This window comes from Olea europaea, unplaced genomic scaffold, assembly GCF_002742605.1.
Source record: "Olea europaea var. sylvestris unplaced genomic scaffold, O_europaea_v1 scaffold510, whole genome shotgun sequence".
NCBI lineage: Eukaryota > Viridiplantae > Streptophyta > Magnoliopsida > Lamiales > Oleaceae > Olea > Olea europaea.
This window is the reverse complement of record NW_019263417.1, coordinates 275,304-283,950: the sequence shown is the minus strand read 5'-3', so window position 1 is coordinate 283,950 and position 8,647 is coordinate 275,304.

Sequence of the window (8,647 nt, the reverse complement as noted above, 5' to 3'; positions counted from 1 at the left end):
TCTTCCCACCAAACTGTATATTGACCACGATGATTTTGGTCGCTGGATAGTGGCACTCCAGCGACCAGATATTGGTTGTTGAATGCCTTTTCAAAAATTATTCTATTTTAACGTACCAACACTTTCATCGACCAACCTTTGGTCGGTGAACATGACTTATAGTGACCAATTTTTGTTGGTCGCTGAAACATTGGTCGGTGGAGGCTATTTTTTTGTAGTGACTCATTGATGAATAAAGAACCATTAAAATCACGAAAGGATAAACATAATCATGTCAAAATGATTTAGATAAAATACACTGCGGTCAAGAAGAATTTAATTCTCTATATGGTCAAGCTATAGAATTAAACTGGACAAGTGAATCGTTCAATACACTCCAAATGTCTATTATCACCTTTAACTATTTTTGTGATAAGGACAAATCACAAAGTTGAATAGTGAATAGGTCACTACTATAACCTTCCAGTACAAGTTATCAACCCTTATACATTGACTGTGAACAAATTATTTATGATCAAAATATAAGTTATGTCACACTGTACTTCTTAACGTAAGTACCCAACTTATATTATTTCAAGTGAGTCATAGGCACTTTAGTTCTCATGCTTAATAACAAATAATGTAATAAATAACTAAAACCACAATTTATTTATTACAAATAATTATTTTATCGTAACAAAATATACTATATGGGCACACAACTTAACACCTATAGACTTTATTTATGGCTGTGTCCCCTAAAAAATTTAGGCGAGTATCTATATGTGAGGTTGTTAAAGAGGTTTGTGATATTTTATAGATCACACATGAGGGAACTCAGGTAGTTAAGAACTCTAAATTACAGATGTTGGCCATTAGATTTGAAGAGATTATGATGAAGGAGGATGAGAACATTTATGACTTTTATGTGAGCTTGAATGACATAGTTAACTCTAGCTTCAATCTAGGCGAGAAAATTCCCGAGCCTAAGATTGTCAGAAAATCCTTAGATCCTTACCTCAAAGATTCAAGCCTAAAATTATGGCTGTAGAGGAGAATAAGGACATAGATGCTAATAAGATGAGAGTTGGTTGGATCTTTTCAGACTTATGTCCTAACATTAGCTAAACCTAAAAGACAAGTCTCTGGCCTTGAACACTATTAGGGATAACTTCAATCAGTCTTTTGATTCGAAGTCACTTAATGATGAGGTGGTAGCTTATTTTGCTAAAAAAAATTGAAAAATATTTAGAAATAAGAAGAACCCTCAAAAGAGACATAGAGGTGCTCCAAGTGAGTTTAGAAAGAGATCTCAATCTGTGAGATGTCATAAGTGCTAAGGCTTTAGCCATTATCGGAATGAGTGCTATAACGCCCCGAAAATTTTAGAATAAAAATGTATTTGATTTATTTTATATTTTGTAGATTGAGGGAGCAAAATGAAATATGTTTTAAATTCATATTCTAGTTGGGCCAAATAATTAAGTATCGACAGAATGGGATTTTATATATTAATAATGGGCTCGTTGGATAGCTCATAATTAATTACGTATGTTAGGCTTGAGAAAATGTTGATTTGAATAAGTTAAGCCCAAGATATTGAAATTTAAAGAATTCATGGTTTATTAAATTAGTTTAGATTCTTATTTGAATTTCATATGTTGGCCACGTGTGTGTATATAATAAAACAAAAATGCTGTTTGTACAGCATATTTTTTTACAGCAATTTTCATACCTCCTCAAAAATGTGGGGTCCATATTATTTTAATCACAGATTACACGTACACAACTCCCAAGATTTAAGGAATGATAACTGCCCACATAATATATATATTAGAGAATAAGATTGTGAAACGTGAAAATTATTTCTTTTCTTCCAAAAAACTCTTTTCATCAATCAAGGTAGGACTATGAGGTACAAGTGGTTAGTTCCGTTTAATTTATTTCTTCATGTTGATAAATATTATACTCATGAAAGTTGTGATATGATATGATATGATGATGATATGCTATGAAATGGCCATCCGGTACCAAAGATATGATAAAATATGCTCTCTTATCAGAATCTAAAGTTATGATATAACGGTATGATTATTTTGATACATGAATTAATATTTTATTCGGGGTCGCACCATTAATCGTGTCCTACTGAGTATTCTCATATACTCATCCCTTTTTCCTACTCCTCACAGATTGAACGGGCCGTTGGTTGGCGGCGATGAGATGCAATCGTGATGCCAGGATATTTGAAATTAAATTAAATCCGGTGTAATGTAACGAAAACATTTTAAATTCCAGCTTTCCTTAGTTTTACTATTCCATCGATTTTATTTAGAGATAAGAAATATAATTTATTAGATTACGTATTCCTTAGGTGTTATTTTTATATCCCGCAGTGGAACCATAACTTAGATTACAATAAGTTGTCTGGAATAAAACGTGCAATATATGCATTTATTATTTTGAAATATATTTTTATCGTATTAGATATACATGCATGAATATGTTTTTCTCTCTCTCTCACACACACACAAGAACATATTACATGCATAAAATGCACATGGGCAATGGCAGTCAATACAACCAAATTAGCATTTAGTGGTACCATGACCACACTGATAAATAAACTATCATTATTTTATTTCTAGACACACAAGGCACCTATTACATGTTTGTGAATATGGTAGACGCCAGTCAAAACTCTTGATTGATATTTGATAATGCCATGATAATTTGATCAATAAATTGTTTGAATTCTATTTATGGAATTATTCCTAACATTGAACTAATTGATTAATTTAAGTGAGAGTCTCATACTAAAATAAATAAAAGAAAGTTTTTCATGACGACTCATATTTATTTTACCATAAATTTTGAGTCGTTACAAGTGCCCTAACAATAAGAGAAATAAGGATAAAGCTATAAATGTTACTCTCACTGATGACGAGTCTAACTCGGATAATCAAAGTGAGAGGTCTACACATGATGAGAACAGAAAAATATGGCCTTCACTGCTAGGATTAGGAGTGAATCTGATAAAGAGAGTGAAAAGGTTAAGGATGTAGAGAGTGAAGAAAAATCTGAAGAGGATCTTGAAAAAGAGGAATACATACAGAAGGCCTATGATAAATTATATGAAGAGAGACTTAGGATATTGATTGCCAAGAAACCCTTACGTATGAAAGATCAACGACCTTGAGCTAGAAAAGGAAAAATTTATAGCTAACCTTCAGGAATCTACCTTATCCCTAAGTAAGTTGAACTCTGTGAATAAATCCTTAGATACTCATGTCAAGAATCTTATGAGTGATCTTGACAAGTCCTCTAGAAGACTTGGTGAGTTGAGCGTTGTGAATGAGTCTTTAGAAAATGATGTTGACACCTTTATGAGCGATCTTGAGGATTCCATTACTAAACTCCTTGCATTCTCTCTAGTGGTTCTTTGAAGCTTGATAGTATCTTCAGGATGAGCCAGTCTGCTGGTAATAAGGAAGAAGGTCTAGGATATAAGTAGAATAATCATAATACTGCTAGTACTTCCAAGACCATTTTTGTCCCTGTCATTGACTAGCCTAAGTACATTTATAACCCTAAACTCAAAAATAAGGGAATCGTAGGATAGATGCCTATTAGACAGCTTAGAACATACCGACCTAGGAATAGAAATCATCGACCACAAAACATTGATCCTAGGTTTACCCCTACTTGTTCAGTTGTAGCGAGTTAGGACATATAAGGCCTAGGTGTCATAAACTTTTGAATAGAAATAGAAATCAGAACTTCAATAGAAATAAAAATTAGGATTTGGATAGCCGAATTGACTTCCTAGTCAAGTTAGTCAATTGACCGAGTTAATGACAAAGTTGACTAGGATTAATTCTTCCACTTGGCATGTTTGGGTGAAGAAGAGTGATATGAAAAATCATGAAATAGGTCATGGTGCTCTTAAAGATAAGAGTGTTTGTATGCCTAATTGATTAGATATTTCTGGTACATGCTTGTGCTTATTCATTGTGATTCATTCATTATTACATACATCTCAATTTTATATGTGCTTTATAGGAGGTAGGTTCATATATGTGCATCTTCATTATGTTTGCATTGTTACATGCATTTTTATTTTTTATTTTTATTTTTTTGTGTTGAATTTTTTATTTTATTTTGTGTGATTGGTGCATTCATTTAAAAAAAGGGAAAAGCTTTGAAAACTATAGCATGATATAAAGTAAACTTGAAAGTGATTTTCATACCAAGTATGAGTTTAATTGATGTACTGTAGAATATTTTTCATTGCTTGTTTAGGTTTTTATGGAGTACTTAGTATATGTTTCTTTATGTACCATCTGTATTGCACAGATTATGATATTGTGAGTAGGCCTTGACTGTGTATATGAGATTTGAGATGATAGTCATATGTTGATAAGGTGACTTTGAACATAAATTGAGCTTATTTTAATAGACCTAAGCTCAAGTATATTCCCTCGAAAAAAAAGGCCCAATATTTTATGCTCCTTTTAGGAGCTATTTAACTTGAGCAATTAAACCTGAGGAGTTATCGACCCAAAGCTTGTTATAGGAGTCATTTTAGTCACTTAGTGGAGAAGAGATTACCCATAAGATATAAATAAAAGAGAAAAAAATGTGTGTGTGGGTGTGTGTTGTGTGGGCTCGCGCTTATTTATACGAGAGAAAGAAAATTTATACATTGAAAAATCAATATGAGCTTTTTATTGAAAAGATCCTAGTAGCACTGAGTTTGACTTCGAACTTTGAGGAAAATATTCATTTACCATTGATTTTTTGTGTATCCTTTTTCATTGATTTAAGATTTTGACACTTACTTACCAGAGTTTAATGGTATTTTTCACACATGTATAGCTTAACAATTTACTTTATTTGAGTTTAAAATATATGGGAAAAATATATTATGTACAAATTATAACATATAAGTAAGTAAATAACTATACATATTGATATATTTAAAAATCCATGAAAAATAAAAATAGTTGTCTCAAAAATAAATTTTTTTATTCCCCCATCACATGTTTTACATAAGTTTACATAATTGTACATGTGCATATTTTTTTACTCAATACTCTCTGTGTTCTTCATGATTATTACTAATATTTTGTTTATTATTCATGACAAAAGGGGGGGGGGGGGGGGGGGGGGGAAGAGAGAGAGAGAGATTATATTTATTTCATAGAATTGAGTATATGAGTTAGAGGAAATCTTAAAACTTTTGATATTTTGATTGATATTTGACTTAGGGAGAGTTTGTGCTACAATTTTATTATTGATAGTTTGGCACATATTGTCAACATTGATATTAAAATTCTATGTTAGTTCTAAGTTAGTAATTCATATGATATTGCATGCTTAGGTGTTAGACATGTTTTATTATGTTGTTTTATATAACTTAGTTATATGATTATATTTATTGGTAGTTTCCTTCTTGCATTTCACGTGGTATTATGATTTTCATGTGTTTCAAGAAACATGTTGATAAGTTGCTCAAGTGTAGTTTGATAGGTGTCTATTATGTAGATCATAGTGAATTTTTGACTTTGAAATAAATGATTTTATCACGGAATGCCAATGGGGGAGATTGTTAAGTCTTTATTTATTTATTTTTTTTTTTGTAATTGAGGATTTCTTAAGTCAAAATCAAATCCTAGTTGAATTGTATTAGGAGTTTATTGAATGGTAATCAAAGTCAAAATGTCAAGGATTGATAGTATAGGTCTTAAAGGAGTCCAAGATGTCAAAGATATCCAAAAAGATCACATATGATCAAGGTAATGCAATTAGAAATGTAAAAAGTGTCAAATAGCTGTATAAGTTATGCTCCAAATTCTCAGTCGCAATTTGCCACGTATTTTTTACATAGAAAACATTTGAATTTTGAGAAATTTAATCCTTGAAGAATTGTAGAGCTTTGAGTTAGCTTTCCAAAACACTTTGAATCACCTCAATCCGACATCAAAGGAGAAAGTTATGATGAAAATACTAACCGCTACCCAGCTGTCACTCGACTTGCTCTGGCCTAGCCCTCGAGCAGCGACTGGTTTGGAAAATAGACCTAATTCAATTTTAACTCTATTTTCTTATCATTTTCATCCGAAGACACTTTTCCATATGTATATCACACCCTATGAGCATCCCAAGGTGTATTGAATAATATGATTCCATAGAAATCATTCATTTAAATATCCAAATCACTTTCATTAATTCCAAGATTCAACCACCATATGATTGTGAGCCATAAATTCGCTCTAGCTTAGACTTGTTGATCGAAGTATAAACATTCATATTAAACCACAAATCAAAACGCACAAGATGGTTGATCAAAAACAAAATTTACATTCGCTAATTAGCCTTCAAAGTTGAAGGATTAGTCGGGTTTGGACCACATTGTAAGTCATGTCTTTTATAATAGATTGTTGACTGACAAAATGCTCACGGAGTTTTTGATCCTTTTCGGAGGATTTTTTGTATGATCTTTCTTGGTTTTCATTACTTTATTGTTTTTGATAAATTGTGGAATTTAAACATGCGATTAATTGGATCATTTGACATTATCGTGTAGAAACCAATTAATAAGCGGCCTATTGCCTTTAATTGTTTAAATCAGCACATGGGTCCACATAATTTGAACTTTCACATACCTTCATTTTTGAGCATTTGAATAATGTTTGTAGTGGTAGACACGATAGAAGTGGATGGATTAACTGAATAGAGAACTTAATCCTAAATAACATATTCATATGGAAATCAGTGTTGAGCAATGAATAAATTCAAATAATGGTGGGCCAAATCACAAGAGTCATTTTTCCTTCAATATGATAAAGGATTGGGTATAGTCGGCCGTGATAGTGTCGAGAGCCTATCCCCTAGGAACCGTACATGCACCTTTTGACGTATACGGTTCAAAAAAGTAATTGCGAAAAAAAAAGAATCAATATATAGATTCAAGTCCTCTTTCTTTGTTTTTATTCTTTTTTCGTAGTAGGTTTTTTCTGACTTTTGCTTTAGTCTCTATTTGTGGTCACATAAGTCCCTCCCCACAACTCATGAATTAAGAATTCTGACAACTCCAGGAATTTTTCGTAATGGCTTCCTTGTCTCATTTTAAAGGGAATCTCAAAATGGCTCTAATTCATTATATTTCATCTGTATCCCAATTTCATTCATTTAATACCCCTTTCGTGTCATTGACATAACAGATGTCATAACATTGATATTTAGTGTGCGGATAGAAATATCAAATTGTAAGTGGTACTCTTAATGTAGTAAACAAATATTGACAATAAATCATGTCAATCATTAAGATTATCTTTGGGCCGACTCAATGTTCACATAAAAAATGTATAATTGTCACATATTTATTACAACGGGTGTGAAAATAATTTGGACAAATATTAATCTTCCTTTAGGCCAATCAATACCCGTATGAATTATGTACATACAACCTTCCTAATATTTCAAATAAATTAATTTAGACAAGAGATATTACTTTAGTAATATGTTGTTTCAATTAATATATTTTAAAAAATTAGTAATTCGAAATAAACTTTAAGTACCAAAATTTGAAATTGATTGCCTTTTTTTTTTTTTTTTTTTCAAAGACATAATTCAGAAAGTGGGTACCTCAATGTTGTTGCGCTGTCGAGAAAGCTGAAACGCAGCGCCCAAAATTGGTACTGTAGCAATTCCCAAGAAATCCAAAACTTGAAATTTATAGCTAATATCACGTCCCAAAATTTAATAATTCAAAGTATGATTTTCATCCATAAAATTCTTTTGAATCTCAATGGTTTAACATGAAGTTGGCTTCGATATCAGTTAGATTTTATTAAAACCTTAATCTCAAATCTGGAAAACCTAATTACTTTATTGTCAAAATCCTCCAGTCAAATCACCAAGAGATTTATTAAATCCGAAACATGTGTTAATTCATTAGGAATGGCTCTTTATTAATAGATCTTGATTATGGATCTTAAATTTTGAAGATCAACTGCAATCTCTTCATACTTGTCTTCTTAATCTTTAATCTTGAATATCGGTTCTTTCGATTCTTGAGTTCTTGTTCTTGACTTTGGCTTCTTGCTTCATAATTTTGATTGTCTCTTTCCTTCTTCTTGATTGTTGATTTCTTGATTATGGGTTTTGGATCTTCTTAAATGGGCTTAACTTTGGGATTGTCTTTATACACGATTAATTACATATGTAGGCTCACGTGACGAATTAGATTCTCACATTCTTTTCTCAGGATAAACATGATTGTGTAAAAACAATCAACATTCACTATTAATTATCAATTTTGATAGGTAAAAAGGAAGCAAAACAAATTTACCCAAAGGAATAACCCAATCCACACTGAAATGAAAAACCATCCATGTTTTCCCAAGCCACCAGAATTTGCTGGAATGGTTTGGTTAACTTATCTTCAGCTTCTCCTTTATAGGGGCACAGGAAAGAATCTCTACACAGATTGAAGGCCAAACATTATTTCTTGACAGATATCCCACAGTTAAAGAATTTGATTTTCTGTTCCAGATTCTTACCTTGAGACTGAATAAGGAACTTCCAGGAGTGGAGGGTTGGATGAATTTATTTATTTTTTTGTTTTTTTTTTTTTTTTTTGTAAAGGGGTTTCAAATATATC